The 13,926-nt window shown below is 47.2% G+C and overlaps 1 protein-coding gene across 8 annotated transcripts in view; it reads left to right on the forward strand.

The window, feature by feature from the left end:
- Positions 1 to 13,926, forward strand: part of KIFC3 (kinesin family member C3) — a 177,636-nt gene that overhangs the window by 29,448 nt on the left and 134,262 nt on the right. The window contains exon 1 of one of the 8 annotated variants that reach the window (XM_030203559.1): positions 10,099 to 10,224. The exons of the other annotated variants lie outside the window; for them this stretch is intronic. The gene's annotated coding sequence lies outside the window, so the exon portion shown is untranslated. Of the gene's footprint in view, positions 1 to 10,098; positions 10,225 to 13,926 lie in introns of those variants that run through there. 8 annotated transcript variants of the gene reach the window in all.

Here is a 13,926-nt window from a genome sequence, read left to right on the forward strand (position 1 = left end):
AGAGAGTGAGTGTGTTTGTGAGAGAGTGTGTGTGTGAGAATGAGAGTGTGTGCAAGTGTGTATGTGAGAGACAGTGTGAGAGTGTGTGTGTGTGTGTGTGTGTGCGAGAGAGAGAGTGTGTGTGAGAGACAGATTCTCTGTGAGAGTGAGTGTATGAGACCAAGCGAGTGTGTGAGTGACTGTGTGGCACATAGAGAGTGAATGTGATACAGTGTGAGACAGAGTGTGTGAGAGTGTGAGTCAGAAAGACATTGTATATGAGAGAGAGAGAGTGTGAGCCCTGCCCCCTGCATTCATCCTTTTCCAGCAATTCCCCTCTCTCCCTGAGCCCTGCCCTCCCAATCCATGCCCATTCATGCTCCTCTGTCACCTGCCCCCTCCATTCATCCCTATCCAGCAATTCCCCTCTCTCCCTGAGCCCTGCTCTGCAATCCATATCCATCCATGCCCATCTGTCCCCTCCATTCATCCCTATCCAGCAATTCCCCTCTCTCCCTGAGCCCTGCCCTGCAATCCATATCCATCCATGCCCATCTGTCCCTCCATTCATCCCTATCCAGCAATTCCCCTCTCTTCCTGAGCCCTGTCCTCCCAATCCATGCCCATCCATGCTCCTCTGTCACCTGTCCCCTCCATTCATCCCTATCCAGCAATTCCCCTCTCTCCCTGAGCCCTGCCCTGCAATCCATATCCATCCATGCCCATCTGTCCCCTCCATTCATCCCTATCCAGCAATTCCCCTCTCTCCCTGAGCCCTGCCCTCCCAGAGCCCTGCCCTCCCAATCCATACTCCTCTGTCCCCTGCCCCCTCCATTCATCCCTTTCCAGTAATTCCCCTCTCTCCCTGAGTCCTGCCCTCCCAATCCATGCCCATCCATGCTCCTCTGTCCCCTGCCCCCTCCATTCATCCTTTTCCAGCAATTCCCCTCTCTCCCTTCCATGACCCCCCCTCGCATCCATGCTCCTCTCTCTCCCATGTCCCAGCCTGGCCCGCCCTCTTCTCCCCCCCACCCTTTGCATCCATGCTGTCGTTTCTCCCCTGCCCTCCCGCTCCCATTGTTCAACTTTACTGCCCACCCTCTTCTCTCCCCCCAACATCCCTTTTTTTTTTCTTTTTAAATTTACCTCCGTGGCGGTTCCGGCAGCGCAGCGTCAGGGAAAGGAGGCGGCGCTCCCGACGTCTAGCCTTCCCTTCGCTGTGTTCCGCCTTCTTCTGACATCATCCTTGACGTCAGAAGAAGGCGGAACACAGCGAAGGGAAGGCTAGAGCGTTGGGAGCGCCGCCTCCTTCCCTGACGCTGCGCTGCCGGAACCGCTACCACGGAGGTAAATGTAATATAATAAAACACACTGTGCGTGGGTGCGATCCGTATTTTTTTTTTTTCCCGCCCTCGACGTCATGACGTTTGACGCGAGGGCGGGGCAGAGACAGCTGGCTGGCTTCACACCATGAATCCACGAACCCTACAGCCAGGGAGTGTTTGAGTGACTTCAGAACGTTGTCTTCAGAACGTTCACGGTGCGTTTTATTATATTAGATATATATATATATATATATATATATATATATATATATATATATATATATAAGAGATCTAAAGGAAGATCATTCCAGACTTTTGTTGCTGCATAACTATCAAAACAGATTTTCTTGTAGACTGCCTCTGTTAAAGGAGGAAATGTTAAATGACTTTGTTAAGAACACTGTTCTTTTTTGACTACTTTCTACACATTCTACCAGTAGTTGTGATATCCTCCCTCTTCCAAAATGATGACTTGTAGACCAGGCAGGCAGTTTTGAATAGTATTTTTCTCAGTTGGTAAGGTTGGTGTAATTTGACCAAAGTGGCAGATGAGGAGGATACCTGCTTACAGTAGCAGTATTGGACTGTACTGCTGCTTCTGGTTATAGCTGAAGTCTCAATGTGGGCCAGTTTCAGTGGGTCAAGCTGTGCATGGAGGCCTTGCAGGAGTCATACTACCAGGAGGAAAATGGTGATAGATGCTGGTAGAAGTGACATCACTAACAGAGCTCAGACCAACTAGACCAGGGGTGGGCCTATTCTGTTAGTCATATCTTTCGAAACTGGAGCATTAGGAAGAAGCGAGGCATTATTTTGAGATCAGGAGTGGGGCTTAGAAACAACAAACCAGAGTTATGGAAGCAGAATGAAGCTAGAGTTACTGTGGCCCAGGTAGATTTAGGATTGATTAGTAAGCATTTGTTCTCTCTGAGAAAAGACTGCGCTTGATGAGCTGGATATTTGAAGATCTGGCAGAGATGTAGTTCAGGCCCAAAGATCCTGAACTCGTTTCTTGAATCCTCTTGTGTTGTCTCTTGCTTTTCATGGACCTTGCTTGGTCTGTTGCCAAACTGCCTAGTCTTTTAAGGGCTGAAATCTAATGTGTCCAAATAGATTGGGAAGCTCCACTGGTAATCTAGAGGAACTCCTCTTGGTTCTTGAGCTCCAAGCAGGTATGTTGACATATTGTGCCAAACATTCTTGACCGCTCCCTGATAGGTGTGCATGTGTTGCATACTTCCTGATAATGAGAGAGCACTGTAGTTACTCTGTTATACATTTCTAGGACAGTAACTTGATATTTCTACACTATTTTTTTTATTTGCATACCAAAGCTTTGTTGGATGTTCTAGCAGTTATGTTGAGGGAGTGATTCTCTCTCTAGAATGGTATTTAGAAAATTTCTTTGAATAACCAGGCTCCAGACAACAGAATTTTAAGTTGGACATCTGAAAGCAAAGAATTTTCCTACATACTAATTGAGTTTTTCAGAGTTCATCAGATGGGCCACCCTAGTTTTCACTTCTGATAAAGGATGACTTCTTTTAGAGCATTATATATTTAAATAGTATGTAACTAAAGATTTGGTGAACAAAGAATATTACCTTTTTAAAGACTTAGGTAAGGTTTAACCAAGTGGGAGCAGATAAGTAGTCTGGAGCAGGGGTTCTCAACACAGTCTTAAGGACACACGTAGCCAGTCAGGTTTTCAGGATACCCGTAATGAATATGCATGAGAGATATATGCATATAATAGAGGTAGGGCATGCAAATCTATCTCATGCAGGTTTTCCTTTGATTCTTCTATGGGACCGGAGCTGTGATACTCGGTCCGGTGAGGTAAGAGTGTTTTCTAACTCCTCCGGGGTGGGCCCGCGATCGGGGCGTTTTTGGCGCGAAACCGCCATTTTTAATTTTCCCCGCCGTTTTCGCCGATGGCTGCAGAGAATGTAAAGCGCTGTTCTAAATGTGGCAAGCGCAAATCAGCAGCGGGGCTCTGTAAATCGTGCTGTACAGGTGTAAGAGCCGGCCCGAGCATGGCGAGCGATGATTCTCCCCGCTCAGAGCTGGCAGCAGACGACATTTTGAATTCTCCGCATGGCGCGGCCTCCTTAGAGACGGAGAGCCCTGAGCCCGGGGGGGGGGGGGGGACCTTGAATTGAGGCTATTCAGGGAGCGGCTAGCCCCGGACGGGATCTGGGTGCCCAGGGCGAGTTTTTCTCCGCTGATTTTGTGTTGTTATTGCATAAAGCATACATGCTGAAAAGAGCTCTCCCTCAAGGGTCGTCTGAGGCCCCTTCTATTGTTCCCCCCCCCCCCCCCCCCCCGGTGGATTCTGGCCTGGGACTGCCCGCTGAGGCTATTTTCCCTGATAATTGGCATAAAGGAAAGCGTAGAAGGGCTAATTCCCCTTCAGATTGTGGTGCACCTCCTCCCCCCCCCCCCCCCCCCCCATGGTCAGGCTGTGAGGATTCGGAGAGTTCTGGCAGGCCTTCGTGGTCTGAGGAGCCAGAGTCAGGTGCAGAATTACCACAGGATCTGGATGATCCCTCCGCGGTGAGGATTTTCCACCATGATGAGCTGCCAGCGCTTATTTCACATGCCCTAGAGGTCCTTTCTATTGAAGAGCCTGACAGTGGCACGGCCTCCTCTGTGAATCCTAGGATGCCTAGTACCAAAAAGCCTGCTCGAGCCTTTCCTTTGCATGACTCCATCCAAGAGCTTATTTCCGCTCAGTGGGCTGACCCCGAGGGACCTTTGAAAGTTTCCAGGGCTATGGAGCAATTATACCCTCTGCGTGAGGAGCATTTGGCTCGCTTTGCAAGGCCTGGGTGACAAAGAGAACTACCCTCCCTGTGGAAGGAGGAGTTGCCCTGAAGGATATACAAGACCGTAGGCTGGAAGCAGCATTTCAACGGTCCTTTGAAATTGCAGGTCTTACTGTTCGGGCGTCTGCATGCAGTTGTTATGCTGCTAGAGCCTGCCTGGCGTGGTTGCAACAGGCAGTGGAACAGCCCGGAGATGGAGCGGAGCCCTTCTCGGATGTGGCTCCGCGGCTGGAGTCGGCCTTGACCTTTTTGGCTGATGCTCTTTATGATATTGTCAGAGCTTCGGCTAAACAAATAGCAGTAGCAGTGGCGGCTCGCCGTCTTATTTGGCTACGACATTGGGAAGTGGACATGGCCTCTAAGCAAAGGTTGGTGAAGTTGCCCTTTCAAGGCCTTCTCCTATTTGGTGAGGAGTTGGAAAAAAAAAATTGTTAAAGGCCTGGGAGATCCTAAACCCCAGCACTTGCCCGAAGGTAGGCCGCGGCCTTCCTCCAAGGGCCAGGTGGTCCACTTCTCTTATAGACCTCGCTTCCGTGAAGCTAGAAGGTACTGCCCAGGGCGTTCTGCTGGGTTCACTTCTCGTGCCCGTTTTTCAGCAGAGGAACTCCTTTCGCTCGGACAAGCGTTCTGCAGCCACCGGCTCTAGGCCTGGAGTTCAGGGGCGACCCTCTCAATGATGGTGCGCAGGCCCCCTCCTCGCTTCCTGTCATCGGAGGACGTCTTTCTCTCTTTGCCGAGGAGTGGGCCAATATTTCCTCAGATCAGTGGGTTCTGGACCTGATCAGAGATGGCTACAGAATAGAATTCGACACCCCAGTAAGAGACGTGTTTGTGGAGTCCCGATGCGGTTCTGCCGCCAAAGGGGCGGCGGTAGAGGAGACTTTGCAAGGTCTGATTCAGTTAGGGGCTGTGTCCCCGGTACCTCCCGCCGAACACGGCTACGGCCGATACTCCATCTACTTTGTGGTGCCGCGAAAAGGTGGGTCTTTTCGCCCTATTCTGGACTTAAAAGAATTAAACGAGTCCCTGAGAGTGCGGCATTTCCACATGGAAACCCTGCGCTCTGTCATTGCTGCGGTACAGCCAGGAGAGTTTCTCACGTCTCTAGACCTGAAAGAAGCTTACTTGCACATACCAATTTGGCCCCCGCACCAGAAGTTTCTGAGGTTTGCGGTGTTGGGAAAACATTTCCAGTTCCGGGCCTTGCCTTTTGGCCACGCCACAGCTCCCCGAACCTCTCTAGAATATTTGGGGGCCAGGTTCGACACAGACTCGGGCTATGTATACCTACCCGAGCTAAGGCGGTGCAAGCTTCAGAATCAGGTCCGTCTGCTCCTGAGGATGCCCTGCTTGCGAGCTTGGGACATTGTCCAGCTCCTGGGATCGATGACAGCCACATTGGAAGTGGTGCCCAGGGCGAGAGCGCACCTGAGACCTCTACAGTATTCCCTACTTCAAAGATGGTCTCCAGTTTCTCAGGATTATCAATGCAGACTTTCTTGGCTCCCTGTGGCCCGACTCAGCATGGAGTGGTGGCTCTCAGACAGCATGCTGTGGCGAGGAATGCCGCTGGCGCTCCCCGATTGGTGTCTAGTAGTGACAGAATGCCAGCCTGAAGGGCTGGGGCGCACATTGCAAGGGGAAGCATGCCCAGGGTCTATGGACACCCGAGGAGTCGGAGTGGTCCATCAACCGCCTGGAGTTGAAAGCGGTGTTTCAGGGCGCTTCTGGCCTTTCAAGTGACCCTGGAAGGATTGGCTGTCAGAGTGATGTCGGACAACACGACAGCAGTGGCCTACATAAATCGACAAGGTGGCACTCAGTGCAGAGCACTGGCCGCGCAGGCCGAACAGATTTGCCACTGGGCCGAGCTGCATCTTCAGTTTCTGTCGGCAGCTCACATTGCAGGTCAGAGCAACGTGCAAGCCGATTAAGCAGGCATCAGATCGATCCAGCAGAATGGGAACTAGCAGACGAAGTATTCCTGCAGATATGTGCCAAATGGGGCAAGCCCGTGATGGTCTTATAGCGACAAGTTCAAATGCCAAAGTCCCGTGCTTCTTCAGCAGACGGAGAGATCCTCGCTCGGCAGGGTTGGATGCTTTGACTCATACCTGGCCTCCGGGCCTACTATATGTGTTCCCTCCGTGGCCCTTGATAGAGCACGTGCTCCTGCGGATTCGGCTGCACCCAGGAGAAGTGGTCCTCATCGCCCCGGATTGGCCCAGGAGGCCTTGGTATGCGGACCTCCGACAGATGCTAGTGGAGGCTCCCCTTCCTTTACCTCTGGTACCAAACCTGTTGTCACAGGGCCCGGTAGCCATGGAGGACGCCTGCCGCTTTGGTCTTATGGCATGGCGATTGAGAGGACACAATTGAGGGACAAAGGCTATTCAAACACAGTCATTTCCACTCTCCTGCAGGCCTGCAAGCGTTCCACTTCCGTGGCTTATGCCAGGATTTGGCACCAGTTTGAGTCTTGGTGTGCTTCAAAAGCGATCACACCCATGCGGGCTCCTGTCTCGCCGATTCTGGACTTTTTGCAGGATGGTGTACAAATAGGCTTGGCCTATAATTCCCTGCGGGTGCAAGTGGCAGCGTTGGCCTCCCTTCGTGGTAAGGTTGAAGGCATGTCTTTAGCTGCTCATCCAGATGTGGCACGGTTTCTTAGTGGGGTGCTTCAGCTCCGGCCTTCCATGCGAGCACCCTGTCCAACTTGGAACCTGGGGCTAGTTTTGAAGGCCCTGCAGGCTTCTCCTTTTGAGTCGCTTCGGCGAGCATCGGAGAAAGATTTGACACTAAAGGCCGTTTTTCTTGTGGCCATTACTTCGGCGAGACGGGTGTCAGAGCTCCAGGCGCTGTCCTGTAGAGACCCATTTCTGCAATTCTCAGAATCCGGGGTCACGGTTCGGACCATGCCTTCCTTCATGCCTAAGGTGGTTTCAGCGTTTCACCTAAACCAGCCTATTTTCTTGCCCTCCTTTAATAAATAGGAGTTTCCAGAATCTTTTGGGCAGTTGCACCTGTTGGATGTGCGCAGGACTCTGCTGCAGTATCTGCGAGTTACTATCTCTTTCAGGATCTATGATCATCTGTTTGTTTTGCTATCAGGTCCTCGCAGAGGGTCTCCAGCGTCTAAGCCACTATTGCCCACTGGCTTAAAGAAACTATCTTTTCAGCTTATCTGCTTGCCGGCCGGTCTCCGCCTGTAGCCTTTAAGGCGCATTCTACCAGAGCGATTTTCTTCCTCTTGGGCTGAAACTGGAGCACTCTCTCGTCAAGAGATATGCAGTGCAGCAACATGGGCTTCTAAGCTCTCTTTGCCCGACATTACAGGCTGGATGTGGCTGCTAGGAGGGATGCGCGTTTTGGAGCACAAGTGCTAGCGCGTGGTGTGACCTGTTCCCACCCTATATAGGGATTGCTTTGTTACATCCCATACGTAATGGCTTCATCTGCTTGATGACAAGGTAGGGAAAATTAGGTTCTTACCTTGATAATTTTCTTTCCTTTAGTCATAGCAGATGAAGCCATGAGCCCTCCCTGTATGATTGCCTGTATGCTGTGAATCTGTTTCAGGTTCTGTTCTTGTTTCCTGAAGTTCCTTCCTTGGGAGAAAGTTGGAAAACAGTCTTCAGGATTCATGTTCACTTATAGGAGGATGAGTCCATTCCCTCCAGTTTGTTTTGGAGGATGAGTTTATTCCCTCCAGGAGGTTGCGTGTATCCCCTCCAGTTATACAATAAGGAGGACGAGTTTATTCCCTCCAGGAGGATGTGTTCATTCCCTCCTTTTGAGTTCATGCCCTTGTTAAGGGGCCATCGTTCGCTGTGAGGAAAGTTCATGTTATTCCCATTGCGGTTTGCCATACTGCTTTGGAAGCTTCAAATACTGAAGAGGCAGTGGAGCTGGCTGGCCATGAGGCACTGTGAAAAGTTGAGTGCTCTCTATCTCCCCCTGCTGGTTGATTTCGTTACTAAATCAGGATATCAAACCGTTTGCTACTGTACTAGCATCTCAGTTGGGCAAGGTACTACCAGTTCTGATACATCTGGATCAGGCGGGTTTTGTGCTTGGCCGATATGCATCTACTGACATCCTCAGAGCGTGCATGCGCTGCACACTAGGGGAGGGTAACCAGGGGATGTCATCATGACCAGTCTGGATGAAAAAGCATTTGATAAGAAATTGTGGGACCACGTCTTTTGGATTTTACCCCAGTTTGTAATTGTTAGCGAGTTCTGGTGGGGGTACGTGCTGCTTATCATCAACCCACTGCACAAAGTTTGATTAGTGGGTACCACACTCCTACCTTTTGCACTAGAGAGGTGAACGAGGCAGGGCTGCCCCTTGTCACCCTTGTTCTTTCTTTCTCTCTTGCTGGAACCGCTGGCCAGCAAGATCCGGCAGGCCGATAACATCCAGAGTATTGCTGTTGGTTCACAGGACTATAAAATTAACCTGGACGCATACCTGGTGGGCTAAGGGATGCAGGGTCACCAGCGGAGGTTTATCCTAGTGGATCTGCTATTAGCAAAGAAAACTATATTGCACTATTGGGTGGGTGCAGATTCTCCAACCTTGCAACAGTGGAATATGAGTATGTTGCAGATTGTGTAGGAATGCTTGAAAAACTCCCAAAAGAGTCTGAAGAACCTGGACGTTTGTTGTAATCTTTGGAAACAGATTCAAGTGCTGGTATCCGGGAGGTCTACAGATATGGGAGTTGGGGGGGGGGGGGGGGGAAGACAGGAAGGGACTGGAAGTCAGGTAGGCGAGGCTGGGTCTTGTTTAAAAAAACAAAACCAATGGGAATGGGTCATGGTTCTGTTACGCACCTTGTGTATCATTTACCATTTCTTGATGAGCCAACATTTGCTTATTCTGTTTTATTTATTTAGATTTTGCTTACACCTTTTTCAGTCGTAACTGAAGGTGAGTTACAGTCAGGTACACTGGGTATTTCTCTGTCCCTGGAGGGCTTACAATCTAATTTTGTACCTGAGGCAATGGAGGGTGAAGTGACTTGCCCAAGATCAGAAGGAGCAGCAGTAGGATTTGAACTGGCCACCTCTGGATGTCAAGACTGGTGCTCTAACCACTAGGCTAGTTGTACTATGCTCACTTTCTGAATTAAAAGTAAAAAAAAATAATAATTAAAAAAAAAAAAAAAAAGTACTGTACATAGGTTTTATACTAGTTAAACTGCTATAGGAGAAAATGTGATCATAGTCAAGTACTGATCAGGGATTATTTTCACATTCCACAGCCAGTGACTCTAAAAATAATTCCTTTCTGAAAAATATCCTGAATTCAATAATGTTATGCTTCATTCTGCTTCCTCCCCAGCTGTCACCCTGATATTCAGCCTTGCTATGTGTCTTCTGAAGCCACTGGTGTGCCTGGGACCTTTGCAATAGGCTGGTTGCCCTGTTACATTGAGAGCTTGGCCATAGGCATCCAGTACTAATGGTGTTTACAGCTATGTGGGAGTCTTCTACTGCAGTGCTCAGGGTGGGAGAAACTGTTAACATAGTCTAGCCAACAGTGTACCTCAGATGCACAACCCTAAGCAAGTTCATGCTACTGTAATTATATTGCAGACATATGTGCTCTGAATTGCTGCATGAGTCAGAAATGAAGCTTAGTTTATTATTGTGGTAATGCAAACCCTGTTTTGATGATCGCAAGTCTGTTTCACTGTACTTGCATTCCTTCATTATGTGACCTGATGCAGAGCATTGCTCAGCTGTCAGCTAGGTATGTGCTGAAGGTAGGGAGTCCCTGCAAATGAACCCTAGGGCACAGTTTGTATACCGTGAGAAAGAAACTGGGGTGAAGGAAGTTCGTTACCTGGCATTCTCAACTTGTCCAGTCTTGGTTGGGCCAACCCCTTTTGGCTTCCTGCTCTACTTCTCAACTTCAGGGATGTCTTTGGTTTCGGGGCAGCTCCTTGATGTATATGTCACATTCTCCACCTAGACCGGGTATTTTCGTACATGAAGAAAATGGGAGGAGAAATACTGAGAAAAGGAAAGAAAGCGAGAATAGGAGACAGAAATTGAAGAGAGCCTGAGAGACAGGTGGAGGAGGTAAGAGAAAGGGATGTATCAGAACTCACACACACACACACAAACACACACACACAGGCAAAGCCTGTTCTGCCTATCCTACTGAGGGTTGCTTAGATAATGAGAAAGGAGACATTATATCAATCTCTATACATCAGAATCCTACACCAGATTTTCTGTTTCACTGTATGTAGCTGCCATTGGGCGTTTGATCAGCATTAGTAATCCAGACATATATGTCTTGGCTTTGTCGGCTTTACATTTTTATTTTAATATTTGCGGAGGGTTGTGGGATAGCGTTTCAAGTTTTGTTTTCTTTGTAAAAGTATGTATCCATAACTTGTACTGTAAATGCTGAAATTGAGTTAACTCAAGGTTTACAAAAGGACACAAAAATAATTGTGGATAAAGCTGCTGTAGGTGTGTTTGTGTTGAGAGCCAGATAAGAATTTGATCTGTGGACCGTTCTTCAAAAGCATCTATTTATTTGGGGTGGGAAAGGGAAGAGATCAGTTATAGGATTTACATTCAACAGCAAAGATTTAACTATATATATTTCAAGCAAATTTTCAAGAGGTACTTTTTTTTTTTTTGTTAAAATCTATGTAAACTTAATGTTAAATTTCATGCATTGCATATCTTTTCTATAAACTTATTCAGGTTTCTCTCTTCTTGACATTTCCCAAATGGTATGGTGTGAATAGCTATTTATTGGGGGAGTGGGGGAATGGTGGCACAGGGGAGGGACAGAGAAGATGATACCACTTTATCAATAGCAAAATAGCAATAGTGTGCCAGAACTTTAATTGAATTAGGCCCTGTAGAAGACAATTCTGAAAGCCATTCACTCAAAAATATATACTTTTTTTTTTTTTAACCTGTGCATGGCAAGGGAAAGACTGCTGTACTTCCATTTTCCTAAATGCATGTTTGGTCGCATGTGGGTTAAGTACTCACAGAAAAGTAGATGCAAATGCACTCGGTTGCTAATTTTTCTTGGGCAATTTTCAAAGAGAAAGTATACAGACACCTTTAAAAAAAATTGGTGCAAAACCCACAGTTAGAGCTACTCGCACAGTTTTGAAAATTATGTTTAGCAGTTGCACAGCTTTTATCTAGTGCATTACTGGATGAGACTTGGGTCCTTTTCTCATTAGTTTTGTGAATTACTTTTTTAACTTTTTAATGTAGTATACCTTGCTACTTGCCTCAGTCCCATTTTGTGAATTTTTTTTTAAATTAGGCACAATGCATTTATCTTTTTGTTCTGTGTTCTTATTGATGGCACCTGGTTTCTTTAAAAAAAAAAGCAAACAAAATCAGTTGCATCAGTTGCTCTATTGCCTGTAGTTTCTTGATTGAACAAAATGTGGTAATTCTAAAGTAGGCGTTGTCACACACACAACTACTGTAGCTGCCATTATAATTAAAAAAAAAAAAAAAAGAAAGAAAGAAAGAAAAGTAACTTGTTTCTTTGTAATTTGGGTTCAGTACACATTGTGAACTTTTTTTTTTCCCCCTCTCACCAGAAAAACTGTAACTCGCCATCAGCCCATTCACCTGTAGCTGAACACCCCTCTTCTTTGAGATTGTGCCCCAGAGCACTCGTTTATATCTCTAACTCTTCTACATCCCAATAACCCTCCTCTCCTGGTCTTCCAGTGCCACTCCTTATAAGGGGTTACTCTGCTTCCTGCTTCCTTGAATCCTAAGGAAGCGGATACATTTTTTTTTAGCAATTTTGTTTTTTACATGTAAAGTGTTTTACATGCAGGAAATGACTTCTATAAATCATGTATTAACATGAGTACTTGTATACATGTATATTCCCGCGTAATTTTAAAGTGATCTGCATATACGTATTGTGCGGATGTGGTTGGAGTGGAGTTGCAATGTGTACATGTGGCCTATCCAGTTTGCCCATCCATACCATCTACTGTCTCTTCCTATCCATAAGATATATGTGCTTGTCCACACTGAGTTCAGATAGTCTTTATCTCTGCTACCTACATCAGGTGTTAAATGCGTTCACCACCCATCCTGTAAAGGAGTCTTTCCTTAAATTACTTCTCAGTCTTTCCTCTTTTAACTTCATCTATTCCACAGTTTCCTTTCAGTGGAAAGACTTGTCTCCTGTGCATTTATGCCACAAGAGTTATTTAAATGTCTTTCTAATATCCTTGCTTGCGCTGGCTTGTTAGACTATATATATAATTAGGGCTTCTGATTTAGGTTTTAATCAGTAAACACTAATAAAACATCCCATTCTGCAAAAAAATTAAAATACATATTTTATTGTTTCAGTGTGGGGGAAGAACATCACACTCCTCCCCTTGTCTACGTTGAATCCTTAGTCTGTTTTTATATCTTGTCTGCACTATTGACTCCTAAGGGGCCCTTTTACTAAGCTGCGGTAAAAGGGGCTCTGCGCTAGCGGTGGTGGACATTTTTTTCACATGCCAGGTCCCCTTTTACCGTAGGGGATGAAAATAGCCAAAAATGAAATGGCAATGGCGGTAACTTCACATTTGCTGCGCAGCCATTTCGGGGGGGGGGTTGGGGACACTTATTATTATCTGCTAGCGCCAGAAATGGCATGTGCTGGGGGTGGAACTACCTCCGGCACCCGTACTGGGCCAGCAGTAGTTCCGGGTTGCCACGCGGCAACCCTTAGTAAAAGGGCCCTAAGGGACACAAATATACATATTTGATTCCACTAGAGAGAGTACCTAAGCTAGGAGATCTTCTGCTTGGGGAAAAGATGGCTGAGGTCTATAAATAATGAGTGGAGAAAAGACGGCTGATAGAGGTTTATAAAATAATGAGTGGAGTGGAACAGGTAGATGTGAATCGCTTGTTTACTTTTACAAAAATACTAGGACTAGGAGGCACACAATGAAGCTACAAACAGTTGTGTTGAGTCTTTTTCATCAATAAAAACAAGTGTTTTTAAGATCCATCTCTCCAGGCTTTGTATTCCCGTGGTCAAACATCCCACTTTCACCTATACCTGTGTTCTTCCGTGGGGGCGTTTGAGTTCTCTGCGAGCTTGAGGATTCTTTGAGTATATTCCTGCCCACACCCCTTTGCTGTAACACATCCTTACATTTATATAATGTAGCACTGTGGTCATTTCCCTGAATTTGTCATAGATGAAATTTGCTCCTGAGGAGATTCTTCTTTACAAAAGTTTTGAAACTTTTCTTTGCACAGATTTTAAAATTCTGTTTTTTGTAACTTGTGTGAATTTCTCATGTCATAAAGGCCTGCCTGCCTCTAGCTTTATTGCTGCTCAAGCACGACCCTGTTTCCCCCCCCCCCCCCCCCCCCCCCCAGCAGTTTTGCTCCCAGCTAGCTGGAACCTTCCTTGTCACAAACTGCAGATGAATCCAGGAACTGGTGGTTTGTGCCCATCTACCAGCAGGTGGAGATAGAAAATAACAGAACTCTTGTGTGTAAAGCAGACGGCCAGGATGGCCAGCCCCTCTATCAGTTAGTATATCTCTCTCTCCAACAGGTGGATAGACGGCTTCTCTCTAGCTCCTGGATTCAAGGCCACAGAGTGCTCCTGGGCCGCTGGGAAGGGGTGTCTGACTGAAGGTGTCCGCTTTGGAGGCATACCTTACTGCAAGGTCCCTGCCTCACCCCGTACTCTCTGCTGACAGGCTTCAATTCTCTCTTGTTTTGCTCTGTCCTTCCCTCCTCACAAAAAAAAAAAAGAGA

This window comes from Microcaecilia unicolor, chromosome 5 (assembly GCF_901765095.1).
Source record: "Microcaecilia unicolor chromosome 5, aMicUni1.1, whole genome shotgun sequence".
In the NCBI taxonomy this organism is placed as follows: Eukaryota; Metazoa; Chordata; class Amphibia; order Gymnophiona; family Siphonopidae; genus Microcaecilia; species Microcaecilia unicolor.